Raw genomic sequence first — 18327 nt, 5'->3', positions numbered from 1 at the left:
AAATGCCTCTCTGTGTTCATGTTTTCCTCGGAAACATTTTGTCTTTGCTCACAAGCCTGTAAAATCTGTAACATAGACACACACAGCAGATTCATTCATACATACATCGCTTTGGAATCAATTAGTGCAAATGAAATTCATTAAAAACAGAGATTTGATTTATTATTGACAAAACCAAAATGCTTGGGCTTTTACAAATTGGTGATTTTGGGGAACACATGGGTGGCTCAGCCGATTGAGCGTCCAACTTCAGCTCAGGTCATTATCTCACAGTTGGTGAGTTTGGGCCCTGCATCAGCCTCTCTGCTGTCAGCACAGAGCCTTCTCTGGATCCTCTGTCCAGACCCCCGACCGCCCCCCCCCCCCCCCCGACATACACACAACCGCGTCCCTCTCCCACTTGTGCACGCACTCTCTCTCTCTCAAAAATAAATAAACTTAAAAAAAAAAATTGATTTTTTTAAAACATTTTTTATTTTTGGATGTGTTGATTGAACGTGCCAATGATTAGCATAGATTAGGGCCGGTAGGAAAGCAGTGGGTCTGAGTGGGTTGTTTTTGTTTTTTTTAATTTTTAAAAAATATTTATTTATTTTCGAGAGAGAGAGCATGAGCAGGAGAGGGTCAGAGACAGATGGAGACACAATCCAAAGCAGGTTCTGGGCTCTGAGCTGCAGCACAGAGCCCGATGCGGGGCTCAAACCCATGGACCGTGAGATCATGACTTGAGCCAAAGTCAGACGCTCATCCCACTGAGCCACCCAGGTGACCCTGTTTGAGTGTTTTATCTTTGGTGATGAGGGGAGGTGGGGAGTGGAATCCATTTCTAGGTGTCAAAACCAGACTTCTAGTTCGAGCCATGTTGTAATCCTAATGTATGATGAGTTGGGTTAAGATCCCAGTGTTTTCCAGTTGAAAGCCGTTTTGATGGTTTCTCTAACCTGCCCAAATGTTTAAGTAGGCTACATTTTTATAAATCTGCCTTAGCAAATTTATTTTTCTTCTGGGAGCCACATTGCTTAATTTTTCTAATCTTCAGGCATCAATCCCCAAATCTTCCAAGGTTCAGGGCTTTTAATCAATAGTATATTTTCAGGGCTATTTTCTTTTTTGCTTTTAGAAAGATTTGATATAGTTTTCTTTAGATGCTGTTCAAATAGTCTTTTCTTGCCTTGCCTTTTTATCTCTGTAATCTTATTTTTTTTTTTTTGATGGTTATCCATTTATTTTTGAGAGAGAGAGAGACAGAGACAGAGAGAGAATATCCCAAGCAGGTTCCGTGCTGCTAGCGCAGACCCTGATGTGGGGCTCAATCTCACGAACCATGAGATCATGACCTGAGCAGAAATCAAGAGTCAGATGCTGAACAGACTGAGTCACCCAGGCACCCCGTCGGTCCCTCCTTCCTTCCTTCCTTCCTTCCTTCCTTCCTTCCTTCCTTCCTTCCTTCCAGACTGAGTGATATTCTCTCGTGTGTGTGTATACATACTACAAATTCTTTATCCATTCATCCGTTGATAGACACTTATATTGTTTCCATATCTTGTTTATTGTGAATAATGCTGCCATGAACGGGAGAACACAGATCTTTCTTCGAGGTACTGATTGCATTTTCTTTGGGTGTTCGACTAGAAGAGGGATTGCTGGATCATATGGTAGTTCTTATTTTAGTTTTTGAGCAACCTCTGTACTGTTGTCCTTAGTGGCTGTAACAATTAACCTTCTTACCAACAGTGTGTAAGAATTCCCTTTTCTCCACATCCTCACCAACTCTTGTTATCTTGGCTTTTTGATCACAGTCATCTTAATAGGTGTGAAGCAGTATCTCATTGTGGTTTTGATTTGCATTTCCCTGACGATTAGTGATGTTGAGCACCTTTTCATATACATATTGGCCATCTATATGTCTTCTTTTTATTTTTTTCAAATTTTATTTAAATTTTAGTTGATGTATAGTATAATACTAGATTCAGGAGTAGAACTCAGTGATTCATCACTTACAACCCAGTGCTCATTGTTACAAGTGCCCTCCTTTGTACCCACCACCCATCTAACCCATCCCCCACCCACCTCCCTCCATCAACCCTGTGTTCTCCATTGTTAAGGGTCTCTTGTGGTTTGTTTCCCTTTCTTCTCTTCTCACCCCCTTTTCATATGTTCATCTGTTTTTTTCTTAAATTCCGCATATGAGTGAAATCATGGTATTTTTCTTTTCTCTGACTGACTTATTTCGCTTAGCATAATACGCTCTAGCTCCATCCACGTTGTTGCAAATGGCAAGATTTCATTCTTTTTGATGGCTGAGTAATATTCCTGTGTGTGTGTGTGTGTGTGTGTGTGTGTGTGTGTATGTATCTACCACTTCTTTATCCATTTATCAGTCGATAGACATTTGGGCTCTTTCCATAATTTGGCTATTGTTGATAATGCTACTATAAACATTGGAGTACATGTACCCCTTTGAATCAGTATTTTTGTATCCTTTGGGTAAATACCTAGTACTGCAATTGCTAGATCCTAGGGTAGTTCTATTTTTAACTTCGAGGAACCTCCATACTGTTTTCCAGAATGGCTGCACCAGTTTGCATTTCCGTCAACAGTGTAAGGGGGTTTCCCCTTCTCCACATCCTTGCCAACATCTGTTATTTACTGTGTTGTTAATTTTAGCCATTCTGACAGGTGTGAGGTGGTATCTCATTGTGGTTTTGATTTGTATTTCCCTGATATGTTTGTCTTCTTTAGAAAAATGTCTTTTCATGTCCTTTGCCCTGAATCTTGATTCTTCAAAATCCTGATGGCTTTTATGGGCTTCTGACTCCCAGTACAGTGGCTCTGGAGTGTCATGAAATATGTTTGCTTTAAAAAAATGTCTTTTAATTTTAATTAACCTTATTTTGGAATAATAATAGGTTCATAGAAAACTTGCAAAGATAGTACAGAGAGTTCCCACATACCCTTCTCCTAGCGTCTCCTAATGTTATAACATCTTATATAACGGTGCCACATTTGTCAAAACTAAGATTAATATTTGCACATTACTATTAATCAAACTTCAAACTTTATTCTGATTTCACTGGTTTCTCCACTCATGTCTCTGTTCCAGGAGTCAGTCCAGGGTGCCATATTGCAGGCACCTGCAGTAGGCACATACTTAGTGTAGCTCAGCCAATGAGGGGCATCTTCATGTCCCCCGAGGATTGGTAGTGCGTTTTCCTGGAGGTTCTGTCGCATCCCTGACAATGCAGAGAGACACGGTATTCACTGAGCTTCTCCTACGAGATTTCCCTGTTAGGGAAGTTCACTGAGTTTCCCTTGCAGAATTTTTTTAAACCAACCTCTGATCCCTGCATATTTGCAATCAACTTGGGGTTGTGTGATTGAAAACATTGCTGGGCTCCATGATCTTTGAGCTACTTTCCAACTAGGTAACTCTAACAGAAATTATGCCTTTGTCCAGTCCCAGTTTTTCCACAAATGCATGTTGAGGGACTTTCATTAAGCAAAACCCTTGAAGCCGAGTTTACGGTTGCTGTTTCAATGCCTTGTGGTTCCAGGGTATTAAATATCTGTACTTTTCACACACAAGATTGTCCCTTGATGAAAGTAACATTAGCCTTTCTGCTGCCTCACCCCTAATTCTTCTTTTTCTTGTTGTAACCAATGAAAGGAAGTACTGCTTAACACAGCAGGTAATAATCTTCTAAAACTCATCATCTCAAGAGGTGGTCCTGGCAGGATATATGAATGTAGTTTAAGAAGGGTCTGGACAAATTTATGAATGACAGAATCGGGAGTGGCTGCTGAGGGGAACTAGGACATGCCTCGGCTTTCACACTGAAGTCAGACGGAACATCTGTGTCCCCCTGGGTCCAGCCTCTTAGGGTTGCTCTGGGCAACAGTACACGAACCAGGAACCTGACCCAGTTCAGGAACCTGTATTCTCTCAGCAAGTCAAAAGCTTTGTGATGAGTTACTGCCCCATGAAGGTCCCCAGGTGCCCATTACCCTGATGTTTCATTCCCACCTTCGCGCGATCAGATGTCAGCTTATGTTTTCAGCTGCTTATTATTATCATCATTATTTCAAGGTGGCTTTCCAAGTTCCAGTAGGAGACTTCTTAAGTATACTGGCTGCCCTGGACTTTGCAATTCCAGTGATGTTTCCAGTATTGGGCAAGAGTCTGGTGGTACCCAGCCTGATATTTTCTGAGCTTCTGGAATGCTGAGGTCAGAGAGCCTCTTTCATTCATGCCTTCGGGGTTACGCCTCCATTTCCTGGCATCATACACTTGCTCCTGTTAGTGGGGAAGTTTTGCTGCCTGGTGTGCTTTTCTAGTCACATCTGTTAAAATATCTTCCTTGCACAGACATAGTGATGTCATTGGAACCGGCATGCTTGTCCCTTTCGTCCAACACCGTTACGTCCTGACAGTGGGGAATGTGAAACGCGAACATGGATTATGGAAATATCCTGGAACGTCTGTGGCTAATGCTCAGACGTTGTCTGTTACTTACGACACAGTCTTCTTCTAAATTATGTTCTTTTCACTATTCTCAGAAAGACCTAGCTCTTGCAAAATGATTGTGAGTTTTCAGGTCCTTACCATTTGTTAGCAGAGGGTACATTTCACTTCCACTGGTAGTGAGTGACTCGGTGGTGTTCCCATGCTGTGTAGGTCTCTATTTTGTCATTGATGATCATTGTGCACTACCAGGCCCTGAATGGCCATCATAAAACCACAAATGCACAGTCCTGTGGTTGTTCAATAAACCTGGGTCATGATGGCCTTTGGTTTAAAGGAAAGGGGTCTTGTGGCTTTGTGTCATCAGGTGAAATCTTTACATACTGTTCTATGCAGAAATAAGCACCATATAACTCACTGGGCATTTTACTCCAGTTCTTAATATGGTAGGAAGTATTGGTTAAGTAGCCAACTAGCTGTTTAAATACATGACACTGTACGTCTTTGAAACAGTTCTGTCAGAGGTAAGGATTATTATGCCCATATTACAGATGTGGACACTATGTTAACTTGTCTCAGGTCACATAGTGAGAGAATCGGGATTTGGATCGAGGTCTGCGTGACTCTAGAGCCCGTGCTCTTTCTACAGAACCAGGCATGCCTTGGCGTAGATCATTGTTGTTAGTAATAGTGTTTGTGGTGACAAATAATAAACCATGTCACACTACGGGTGGTTTAGTCTCTGCATCTATTTAGCACATCTGGAATTCTTGAACCTACAGGATTCGTCATGATGTTGAGTGTCTGCCTTCTTCCTCATTGTGCTAAGCGTAGCTCTGTTGATGGACAAATGTGGATATGGTCCTGCCTTCAGGGAACTTATAGTCTAAGCTTCAGGTCTGCTTACATCTGTTCCTGTTAAATTGCTGTAGCTCGAAATCATAGAAAGATTAATGCTTAGTGGGCCACTCATTGGCTTACCGAACCACATGTGCCTGATTTTAAACAAAATATGGACTATGAGCTGGTGACCCCTTCCCTACATATGGCATCCTGTTCTTCCTGTTAATCTGTTAACCTCTCCAAGCTTCACGTCTGGCCTGGGAAAGGACAGTATTGGATTCAAGACCCACTTCCAAAATTGGGGTTTATAGTCTTGGGATGAATTGACACGACCCAACTCCTATTTTCTGGTTATTAGAACAGGGTTTCTCCAGGAACCCTCTTGCACTGTTGGTAGGAATGCAAACTCGTGCAGCTGCTCTGGAAAGCAGTGTGGAGGTTCCTCAAAAAGTAAAAATAGATCTACCCTATGACCCAGCAATAGCACTGCTAGGAATTTACCCAAGGGATACAGGAGTGCTGATGCATAGGGGCACTTGTACCCCAATGTTTATAGCAGCACTTTCAACAATAGCCAAATTATGGAAAGAGCCTAAATGTCCATCAACTGGCGAATGGACAACAAAGATGTGGTTTATATATACAATGGAATACTACTTGGCAATGAGAAAGAATGAAATCTGGCCATTAGTAGCAATGTGGATAGAACTGGAGAGTGTTATGCTAAGTGAAATAAGTCAGGCAGAGAAAGACAGATACCATATGTTTTCACTCATATGTGGATTCTGAGAAACTCAACAGAAGACCAGGGGGGAGGGGAAGAGGGGAAAAAAAAAGTTACAGAGAGGGAAGGAGGCAAACCATAAGAGACTCTTAAATACTGAGAACAAACTGAGGGTTGATGGGGGGTGGGGGAAGGGGAAAGTGGGTGATGGGCATTGAGGAGGGCACCTGTTGGGATGAGCACCGGGTGTTGTATGGAAACCAATTTGACAATAAATTTCATTAAAAAAAACAAAAACCAAAACCCAGGGTTTCTCAACCTTGGCACTGGTGACACATGGGACCAGATAATTGTGATGGGCTGTTGTGTGAGTGCAGGATATTCAGCAGCACCCCCTGGCCTTTACTCCCATACATGCCAGAAGCACCCTCCCCCATGCAGTTTGTGATAACCAAATAGGTCTCCAGACATTGCCCAGTGTCCACTGGGGGCCACAGCCACCCCTGATTGAGAACCACTGATTTGGAAGGATCGGCCAGGTTTTTACCAGGAAAGAAAATAATGCAGTAATCAGAATCACTCATGACTGCCATTGCTAACAAGCAGTGGAACCATAGTCCAGACTGTGGTTCACTTGTTGTTGTGTGGAGTGTGGTCTGTGGACCAGCAGCATTGGCATCACCTGGGAGCTTGTTAGAGATGCAGAGACTCAGGCCCCTCTAGATCTGCTGAATCAGAGGCTGCACTTTAATAAGATCCCCAGAAATAAGATTCCTGTGCATATTAGCATTTGCCAAGCCCTGCAAGAGGAGAAAATTCGTTCTGTCAGCCTTAGGGTTTCTCGTTCATCTTTATGGGGTCTTTCATTTTGTCCTCTGGGCCTGGGAGAAGGGAAGACTGCTTTTTGGCTGAGGACTTCCACGGGTGGATGGAACTGCTTAGAAATGCTGGGTTTTAGGCTCTGCTTTTGAGGGATTTAAAGCTTTTTTCTCAGATGGACTTTACAACCTTCCTATCTTTCAAGATGGTGACTTGACTTAATCTCCACCTGCTGATTGCAAATAGGTGGTTGTAAAAAGGCATTTTTGTGCCTTCTACTCCACATCCTCCACCCAGCTTACTATTGTTCCTTTTTTATTAAAAAAATTTTTTTTTAATGTTTATTTTTGAGAGAGAAAGAGAGACAGAGCACAAACAGGGAAGGGGCAGAGAGAGAGAGGGAGACACAAAATCCAAAGCAGGTTCCAGGCTCTGAGCTGTCAGCATAGAACCAAACGCAGGGCTCGAACTCACGAACTGCGAGATCATGACCTGAGCTGAAGTCAGATGCTTAACCGACTGAGCCACCCAGGGGCCCCCCATAATTACTTTTAATTAAAGATGGACTAAGTTTTCTTCATTAACTTTTTAGATGTGTATTATATTGCCATGCTGTTTATTAAGCACCTAGTATGTGCCAGGGGCTCTGCAAAGCACATTCTGCATATTATTGTCCCATTTACTTGCTACAGCTCTATGCGATGGGTGCTATGATTAGTCCCACAGTTCAGATGAGGACCTTGAGGCCTGAGGAGATGAAGCCACTTGGCAAAGGTCACAGAGCGAGTAGTTGGCAGAAGTCAAATTCGGGTCTCTCAGACTCCCAAGTTCTCTTTGCTTGTATTTATTTGAAAAAGTTGTATAGTTTGTGGTAAAAAAAAAAAAAAAAAAAAAAAAAAAAAAAATTCAAGTGACACAGAAGGTTAAACAGTGAAAATTGTCTCCTCACCCTGTACCCATTGCGTCTCCCTAAAGTGAACCACAGTTGTCAGCTTCTTATGTAACTTCCCAGAATATTCTGTACTCACGTAAACACCAGTGTGGCCTATACCCTTAACAACATCGCTATACTGTCTCCCAAGAAATCAGGAGTTTTTATTGTCAGGTGATTTTCCTGCATCATTGATGTAAATGAAGAGATCTTCATAAAACCCCTATTTATCCTTTGAATTGGCCGCTCTGGCATTGATTTATGATGAACAGTGTTCTTTTCTTCACAAATGAAAGCCCCTTATGGTTTTAACATGAATATTTCATTTATTTATTTTAGTGTTCTGCTTTTAGAACAGCATTATCTCAATGGCTTGTGAAGTGTGTGTGTGTGTGTGTGTGTGTGTGTGTGTGTGTGTGTGTTGGTTTGTTTTGGGTCTTTTTCAGGTCTGCTTGTTTGGGGTTCTTACCATTCGAGCAGGTTTCTGTCCATGCTTTGTTTTCAGAGCTAGTTCGAGGAGGTTGGTAGATGTGCTCCTATATTCACCTTGGTTGCCCCTCAAGTGTATCTCCCTGTTGGACAGCTGCCCAGTCGCTTCAGGGGCAGGAGGAAGTGAGGAAGGGGAGCTGGACTGTTTAGGGGATCAGCCTGCGAGAGAGGAGGGTAGAAATAGGGAGGATGCTATAGTAGTGATGGCAGGAACTCAACTCACTAGACCAGGAGCATGTGGGCACCTGCTTCTCCAACATAAACAAGGAATAATGAAGACATGTAGTCAGTAGCTGTTACAGGCTTATGGGCTATACAGGCAAATATTTATGTCTGTCTTGGGGATTGTTCTGTTTTTAGAAAGTAAGTTATTGATAGGAGAAAATAGGCTAAGAAGAGCTAACTGCTTATAAATTAGGATTATGGGATTTCCCTGCTCTAGTCTGAATTTAGAAGCTACATCCAGAAATGTTAAAAATATGCAGTATTTCACTTTATTCCAAGATAAGTTGAGATGGCTTATTTTAGAGATAATTGCAATATCAAAAGGATAAAAATAAATAAATGTAGGAATCTGGCTGAAGGAAATAGCACAGTAAAGAAATCAAGTCAGAGATAAAGGTAAAAACAAACAAGTTCTGGTCAAGTTGCTGGACAAGGACAGATTTGGGACTCTTAGCCTCCTAGTGGCCAGAACAAAAAGGAAAATGGGAACAGTTACAGTTGACCCTTGAGCAGCATGGGGGTTAGGGGTGCTGACCCCTACATAGTCAAAAAGCTGCATATAACTTAAGACTCCCCCAAAACTTCTTTTGTTTAATGTTTATTTATTTTTGAGAGAGAGAGCGAGAGCGTGAACAGGGGAGGGTGGAGAGAGAGGGAGACACAGAATCTGAAGCAGGCTCCAGGCTCTGAGCTGCCAGCACAGAGCCTGTCGCCTGGCTTGAAACCATAAACCGTGAGATCATGACCTGAGCCAAAGTCCAACGCTTAACTGACTGAGCCATCCAAGTGCCCCTCCCCCAAAACTTCTAATAGCCTACTGTTGGTGAGATGCCTTACTGATGATGTAAATAGTTGAATAACACATATTTTGTAATGTATATTACATACTATATTCTTACTATAGTCTTAAAGTGTGCTGGGGAAAAGAACATGTTATTAAGAAATCATAAGAGAAAATACATTTACAGTACTGTGCTTTATTTATTGAAAAAAATTTGTGTATAAGTAGACCTCTGCAGTTCAAACCTGTGTTGCTCAAGGGTCAACTGTATGAGAGTCTCAATCCCATGAGAGAAAAATCCAAAATGGTTTGCTCAGAAGAGACTTGATTTTCTGGATACTGAGCCCTGAGGAATTTCATCATTGACTTCCTCATAAGTGAGACCTCCTTGTGACATGGTAGACCTCACCCCTCCCATACGTGCTCTGGGGATTTCCCTATGACTGCTGCTGCTTCTTTTTTTATTTATGTTTATTTATTTTTGAGAGAGAGAGGGAGAGGCAGAGAAAGAGGGAGACAGAGGATCCCAAGCAGGCTCTGCACCGATGGCTCCCCTCTGCGACACGGGGCTTGAGTCCATAAACTGTGAGATCATGACTTGAGCCGAAATCAAGAGTTGGACGCTCAACTGTCTGAGCCACCCAGGTGTTCCCCTATGACTGCTTCTTATAGTGTCTCTTAGTGCAAGCCGACAGTGCAATGCTAAATTTCAGTTCAGTAAAATCACTTCCAAATGAGGTAAATTAATGCCTTTCCTGGGAGAAGGCGAGGAATAGGTTTTTTTGGAAAGCCCATAAATTGGAGTCTTCAATCCTTAAATTCTCACCCAAAAACCTTCTACAACCAATCAAACATGGAAATCATTTGGCCAAAGATTCAAAAATGATATTAAACATCTGGGACTATATTCAGCAGCCAATTTTTGAGTCAATTCTGTGACGCGTGGCGATTGCATTTACGCTCATTTTCTGAGTGTGAAGTTTGGATAGAACTAAAGAGGGTGGTTGGCAGGAGTCAAAAGAGGTTACAACCAAAGGACAAAGAGTAGGAGGTCCACGTGGTCCACGACCAAGGGTTTGGAAACGATTTTCAGTGTCTCACCTCATAGAAAATAAATGTGGCCAACCCTGTTGCTCCCTGGTGGTGGAAAGAAAAGGATTATATTCGTCTCACAGCACTGGCAGTTTGGGGTCTAAGACCCACCCTTCCTGTTCTTCAGACTCTGGCTAACAAAGGACACACACAAGGAACCGATAGCCAGCTAGGGATGGAAATATCCACGTTAGTCTTGGCAAGGCAAGTGCTTGATAACCTTTGATGCAGGGCTGCAGGAAATTTACCCACCCTCCCAGAGAAGAGTGGCAATTTTTTTAAATTGAAAAAAACACACACACATATACATGTGTATACATGCCGTTGACTTGATGAAGAAGTTAGGTCATTGTCTTACCTATTTGTCTCTGAGTCCTCAGTAAGGGATGATGGTGGTACTTATTCTTTCAGCCCCTATAAACTGTAAAGTAGCTCTAAAAGCTAAAAATAGATTCAGATTTGACTTTTCTGGCAAGAATATCCAGTAGAGGGGCTTCTCCTGGCCTAAGATGGGACAATATGAGCACCAAAAAGACTGCAGTGGCTTGAAACGCATCAAATATGTAACAGATTATGAGTTCATAATGATAACTTGAAATCTCACTGGTCACTTCTAGCACTTGTTGCTAAGGGCCCCCAAGTCATTTCTTTGGATGTTGCTAAATATAGAAAGAACCAAGCATTTGTTCTGCCTTCCAATTGAACTATATTTCAGGGTAATCAAATCGTTGATGTGCTAATAAATGCAGAAGGAATGATGAAATTAGAAAACCACCATTCTGCAGCCCTTAATGAAATAATGGCTGTAGGCAATGCTCATCAATGGTTGCTGAAACCTTTAAGTGAAAGATTGGGGGGGAGGACCTTTATGGTGGAGGGATCAGGCTGATGTCATCAGAACCCATGGATCATTCTGAACATCAGAAGGCGGGAGACAAGCGGACATTGTATGCCCTCTAATATCATGCATTAAGTAGACAGCACATCCAGAATACCAGGAGGTATTCCTGTCAAAAGAATTGAATATGAACGTACAGAAGGCCCTAAGTTGAACTTCCAGTTTATAGGAAACACGAGAGACAGAGAAACATGTTAAATGATGTCACAAGTTTACACTGAAACCAAGTTCAGAATGTGGGAAATTCTACAGAGACACGTGATCCAGTTTCTTAGACCAATAAATGGCATTAAAAAAAATTCAATGCTGGGGCGCCTGGGTGGCTCAGTTGGTTGAGCGTCCGACTTCGGCTCAGGTCACGATCCCGCGGTCCGTGAGTTCGAGCCCCGCGTCAGGCTCTGGGCTGATGGCTCAGAGCCTGGAGCCTGCTTCCGATTCTGTGTCTCCCTCTCTCTCTGCCCCTCCCTCGTTCATGCTCTGTCTCTCTGTCTCAAAAATAAATGTTAAAAAAAAAAAATTAAAAAAAAAATTCAATGCTATAGATTAAGAGACATACCAACCAAATCAGTTTGTGAACCTTGGTTGGATCTTGATTCAAGTGAAAAACCAACTGTAAAGAGACATTTTTGGGATAACTGGAGAAATTGAACACAAACGTGTTGTTAGATAATGTTATGGAGTTATTGTGGTTTTGTTGGGTGTGATGAAGGTATTGTAACAGTATTTTGGACGTCCTTATCTGTTAGAGCAGTGGTTCTCAACTTGGGGTGATTTTGCCCCCCACGGGACATTTGGCAATGGCTGGAGACATTTTTGGTTGTCATGACTTGAGGTGCTGTTGGCATCTGGTGGGAAGAGGTCAGGGATAACTGCTAAATGCCCTCCAATACACGACAGCTCCCTACAACAAAGCATTGTCCACTCCCACATGTCACTAGTGCCCCAGATGAGAAACCCCATGTTAGAGATATCTACTGCAGTAGTTATGGGTGACATGATACCCTGTCCGGGGTTTTCTTTTAATAATCAACAAACGTGCAAACAAGACAGGGATGGGGTGGAATGGAATGGGAGTTGCTCGTTGTTGAACTTGGGTGAGGGGCATGTGGGAGTGCATTGTACTACCTTACTACTTTTGTGCCTGTGAAGATTTTCATAGTATTTAAAAATAAATTTTAAAATATTGGAGAAAAGGATACTACAGTGGTCTTGAGGGCGGCAGAGAATGAGTGCTATCTGATGTGTTGTTGGGTATAGGTAATTCAAGGGGGAAGATGCTAGAAGGGAACATTGTTGGGCATTAGAGTGATCGCGTCCTAGGGAATGGAAGCCGAGGGATGAGCTCCTTCATTGTTTGTTTATGTTCTGGGAGTCTCTACCTGGGCCCCAGACTGGCTCTATCCAGACCCACACTGGCAGGGAAATGCAGTCCTAACTAGTTGTGGTTTGAAAGGATTCTCTCTTTGGAGCATTTCCAGCCTGAGTAGGTATTTTGCAGGTTTGCTGAGTACCTAGACCCAGAGAGCAGGGGGCAAACAAGGTAAAACTACAATGTTAGAAGTCTAGTTGAAGTGTGATGCAGAATTGAGAGAAAGCATCTCTCAAAGCATTCTCTCAAAGCAAATCCATTATTCAAAGTTCTTTACCAAAAACTTGATGTTAAGCAGCCTGGTAGGAACATGGCTTTTGAGAATAGTGAGATTCTGACAGAGCCCACAACTCCATCGAGACCTGGAATCTGCCACCAGAGAGGGAATCTGCTTAGCTGTTGGCAGCCAGACCGTAGCATCCTTGAGATTGAGCGATTGATGCGTGCTTGAATAATGCTAACTTCCTTATTCATCTCCTTTGAAGACACCATTGTAAAAACTGATCACCAGCCAAATCAGCATTACCTTAAAGTCTCTTTATGACTTTTAGGGAAGCAGAGACATGGGAGAAGTTTTTATTTACTTGAGTCTATTGGAAACTGGATCTAGTGTGTCTTCCTTTTGTATTTCTTCCACAACGTGTTGCTTGTAGGAGGTATACCTGACCACTTCCTACCCACTGGGGAGGAAATAGGGGACTTGCCCGAGGCTGTAGGGAATAGAGTCTGTTCTGATGGGGCTGAATTACTAACGTATATTTAGTAATTAGCTCTATTTGTCTATCCCCTAACTTGTCTGTTGGCTCATTCCCATGACCTGATGATAATGGATATTGCTCTTCTTACCATTGGAACCTTTTTCTCCTGGAGTTGTTCACATCCTAAGAGTTGGTCATTGATATTCCTAAAAGCTCTGCTCTTGTGTCAGTTGTCACATTTTGCCACTTCTTTCTGTAGCCTGTCTGCTGTTAATCCACATCCTCTCTGTTTCTGTTATCACTTCCTTAGTGTAGAATTTGTCATGTTGACTATTGTAGACTTGTCCTTAAGAGGTTTCTAGCATCGACCTCTTCCAACCATTGCTCCTGCAGCGATGGTATCGGTCTCTGGCACTATCACCCACCCAGTGCTCTAAAACTCTCTCTGATAATCCTTTCTGTCAATCCGATCCAGGGTTCCCCTGCTTCAAGGTCCAGCCAAGATTTCACTTTCACTTCGTTCCCAGCCTCATCACCCAGGTCTTTCTCTGGCTGGTGCTCTGGGGCTTTTCTAAAGCGGTACTCTTCCCCACTCCAGCCCGCCAAGATCCCTTTTAACCAACTCTTGACATTCAATCACCTCCATGACACTTTCCCACAGGAACACACAAAATTCACTGTATCCCCTTCTGCAGAACTTGCCAGCGCTCCATTTATATATCTCTGCTTTTCATACCCACACCTTGACCTCTAAATGACATAAATAGCCTCCTCTTCACATACTTTGCAGTTCTCTGCCTTTGTACCATGGGTAAGTGCGATCGCATTGGTACTTCAGATTTTAAGGAATTGGAAGATGGCTAATTTTCTGGTTGTCTTCCTTTTAGTTTTGAACGTGGCATCTAATAAATGAATTACCTTTTTTTTTTTCTTAAGGTGTGGGACATCATGGTAGAAAGAACAAAGTTGAAAATGTTTTTGATTTAATGTCGAATGCCCACTGTGTTCCAGGCACAGTCCTGCTTCATTATATCATTACGCAATATTTATTTATGTGCCTTTGTCTTTTATGACACCACGTTGGCCATTATTCATCTTCTGCCACACACAATTCATCAGTGTGTGTAACTCACAGTGATGATTAAAAGTCATAGGAGTTTCATGAGCTATATCTAGTTCAGATTTTTGTCGTCGTACTTGTTTTTTAACGTGCCAATTCTTCATGACTAAATCGGGTACTCTAGGTTTCCTAAAGCGGCACTTGCATGAAATAGCCCATTAGGCTTAAGAAATTACCACACATCTAGGGTTCTTGTTAATCATTCATTCCTTTAACTGAACAGATATTGAACATTGAATAAGGACAGCCAGGTGTTGGGTGTGTAATCGTGAGCACGACATTGTCTTCCCCCTCATGGAGCTCGTGTTCCAGTGGGGAAAGCAGGCACTAAACACTATACCAAAATTAGATAATCCCTTATATTTGTAATATTGTTGCTTGCATGGTATCCTGGAAAATTAAAGGTGGGAATGGGGTAAATGGAGCTCGGTAGACTATGTTAGAAATAAGTAGGTCTAACAGGACAAATCCATTTGGTTCTCTTTTCCTTGTTATTTGCCTTTTGTTTTGTTTTGTTTTTAATTTGAAGGCATTTCAATTTTTTTTTCCCCCAAAAGCTTCTAATGAATGTCAGGATTAAAGAAAAGAGAGAGAATTTATAGGAGAGAGATTAACTAAAGCTCCTAAAATAGCTCTTTGTTTCTGAAAACCTTGTTCTGCCATCTATCTTATAATTGGGGGTGGGGGTGGGGGAACACTCCAGAACTTGCTTGCATAGCCCTTGCCACTACAGGGAAAGTGCCCTGATGAGACCTCATGCACAGGCTGATTTATTTTTTAAAATATATAGGAAAAGTTTTTTTTTTTTTCCTTAATGGCTTTTGCCAATGAACAGTTGATCTTAGTATATGACTTCTGATTTGTCATTATTGAATGTGGTGGGTATGGGGGGGGTGAGATGATGATTTCATAATATAGTATCAGAAAATATTACTATAGGCACTCATTAACATATTTTTCAGACAGAAAAATCTCCACTTTTAAAGCCTCTTCATTTAATTCAAATATCAAATAACTTCTTTGTAGCCTGTATTATGCTAGGTGCTCTCTTCCCAAGATTCATTTTCTAGTTATTTATATACCTGTTCAGCACCTACTGTGTGCCTGGCACTATACTATGTTCTCAGATGTGATATGTACCTCCATCAACATACACTCAAATCCAGTGACCTATTAATACCTTTTTTAAAGAAAAAAAAATTACATTTTATGGAAATCAAAAAAGGAACATTTCCAGGGGTGCCTGGGTGGCTCAGTTAAGCATCTGACTTCGGCTCAGGTCATGATCTCACAGCTCATGGGTTCGAGCTTCATGTCGGGCTCTGTGCTGACAGCTTGGAGCCTAGAGCCTGCTTCGGATTCTGTGTCTCCTTCTGCCCCTTCCCTACTCATGCTCTATCTCTCTCTCTCTTTGAAAAGTAAACATTAAAAAAAATTTTTTTAAAAAGGGAACATTTCCTATAAGGTACATGAAAGGAGGATTAGACCCCCACGACAGATTTGGTCACATACTTTGTCGTCTTTAGATTTGACCAAGTTTTACATAATCCTTTCAAAATGTGGCATCCAGACTTTGAGCTACTTTACTCTTTCTGGTGCACCTGTTAAGACATGTATTGAACCTTCTCATTCTTTGTCTCTTGATCTCTCAAGTCTTGTCTCTTTGTTGGCACTTCTCCACCCGCAGATCTTGTTATTACGCAGGTTCTGCCTCAGTGGATGTGGGGGCAGAACCAGAGAATCTGTAGTTCTAACCAAGTCCCAGGTGATGCTGATGTTGCCAGTCTGCAGATCACACTTTGAAAAGCGTGGGTCTATGTGATTTCTTCAGGTCTAACTGCTAATTCACTACTTTTCTCTTAGGCTGTGTCTAATCGTCTATTTAATGCATTCAGTGAGTTTTAACTTTGAATTCAATAACTTTCATTTTTTAAGTTTCTATTTGGTTCCTTTTAAATGTATGTGGTCCTTTTTTCAGAGTATCCTATTCTTTTATTGGAGTTTCTACTCATCTGCCTTGGTAATAAATTTATTTTATGGCCCATTTCAGATTGTGTTTTATCTGCAGTTTTTGGAGGGCTGATTTTCTCATTTCTTATATGTGAGGATGCTCTTTTGTGGTGGTTTGGGTGGTTTCTTTTTCCTCAATATATGTAGTTGTTGGTTTTTACTTTTTTATCGTAAACTCATTTCTAGCAGGGAGTGTGTGTGTGTGTGTGTGTGTGTGCGTGCGCGCGTGCGCGCCCTGGATTGTGAATGTCCCCACAAGTTGTTCTCCTGTTGTGTCTACCATTGCCCTCAGGGCTCAGTGATCCTGGACCAGTATTGGTGTTAATCTCTTGTTTTGTAGTTCCCAAACTATACAGGATACTATAAATACAGACATCCTACCTGGGATTACAGTTTTAATAGCCAGTTTATTTCTTTCCCCCTAAAGGATCTTGGTCAAGGGGAAACATCCTTGTCACTTTCTGGTGGGTAGATAATTTCCAATTTGCTCGTTTCTTTTTGGCTTGAGACTCTGGCTCTTTTCTTGCCTAAGTGTGGCCCTTATAAGCCCTCCTTTTCAGACTTTCCTGTTGTACTCAACTGACTACCTGTCTAGAGCTTTATATCCCTAGCTTTTAATCTGTCTTGTGACTATCTCACCTGTTACCATCTGGTATATTTCATGTTGACTTCTCCTTCCTTTTATTGAAGATTGGCCCTTTTTCTAATCTCGACCATATGGGCTAGCTTCAAGCATGATGGAGTTTTTAAGAGAAATCTTATCTTATGGTACAGAATTTCTAAATCATAATTATTTCACAGAGGGTGGCTCCTACCCCTATATTAATCATACTCCTCACTCAGAAATGGAATTCTATCTTAGGCTCCCAAAGATAAATTAGTATATAGTAGAATGGGAATTAAACTTCTGTTAGGAATGAAATGATATGATAAACACAAACATCCACATGAGTGTGTGTGTCATTTGCCCAGGGAAGAAGAATTTGCAACACAGATTGTGCTGTATCTCGCTAGCCTTCAATAACCGCAGGATCTGTCATGAACATGTATCTCGTGTGTGCAATAACGACAATAGCAGGTGATCTTTACGGAGTGTTTGCTGAATGCAAAGAAATACACCAAACACTTTATACAGAGTTTTTTCATTTAAACCTCCCAACAGCCCTTTGAGCAAGTTGTCTCTATGTTGAAAATGAGGCTCAGAGAGGTTAAGTGACTTTCCCAAAGTCACAGAGCTGACAAGTGGTGGAGCTGAGATTTGAACCCACTCAGATTAAAAAAAATTTTTTTTTAACATTCATTTTTGAGAGAGTGAGACAGAGCACGAGTGGGAAAGGGGCAGAGAGAGAGGGGGGACACAGAATCTGAAGCAGGCTCCAGGCTCTGAGCCATCAGCACAGAGCCTGACGTGGGGCTCGAGCTCATGGACCGCAAGATCATGACCTGAGCCGAAGTTGGCTGCCCAACCAACCGAGCCACCCGGGCGGAACCCACTCAGATTTTAAAGTAAGGTGCCATTAATGACAATGCTTCCATATTAGTATCATCTGCGAATCTCCATGTATTTCCTCAGTCTTTATCTGAAGTTTTTTGGCATGGAAAACTTCTCTTTCTGATCCTTATGAAATGTAATTTCCATTCTTTTTCTTTTTGCTTAAAAAAAAAATGAGGTAATTGAAATCAGGTTGGATTTGAGGCTATATTGATGGAAGTACACATGGGATGTGGGCTGAAGCATTCAGTGTAATTTTTCTTTCCATCAGCTAATTTTTAAAGTATTAAGCAAGTAGATTCTGATGCTAACAGGGAAGATTTAAATTCTCTTGAGAGCTTGGAGGTGTTAAATAATTTTCTGGTAGTGCCTTC

At 41.8% G+C, this 18327-nt stretch overlaps 1 protein-coding gene and 1 long non-coding RNA gene across 17 annotated transcripts in view; one reads left to right on the top strand and one right to left on the bottom strand.

The window, feature by feature from the left end:
• CIT (citron rho-interacting serine/threonine kinase) overlaps nt 1–18327 on the top strand; it is a 163137-nt gene that overhangs the window by 40770 nt on the left and 104040 nt on the right. The window lies entirely within an intron of this gene.
• Nucleotides 137–11557, bottom strand: LOC123588256. The gene is made up of 2 exons (XR_006707777.1): nt 10725–11557; nt 137–6829 (listed from the first exon to the last, which is right to left on the bottom strand). It is a non-coding gene; the product is annotated as an uncharacterized LOC123588256 (long non-coding RNA).

This window comes from Leopardus geoffroyi, chromosome D3, assembly GCF_018350155.1.
Source record: "Leopardus geoffroyi isolate Oge1 chromosome D3, O.geoffroyi_Oge1_pat1.0, whole genome shotgun sequence".
NCBI classification, from domain to species: Eukaryota; Metazoa; Chordata; class Mammalia; order Carnivora; family Felidae; genus Leopardus; species Leopardus geoffroyi.
This window is presented reverse-complemented; position numbering and strand designations above follow the sequence as displayed.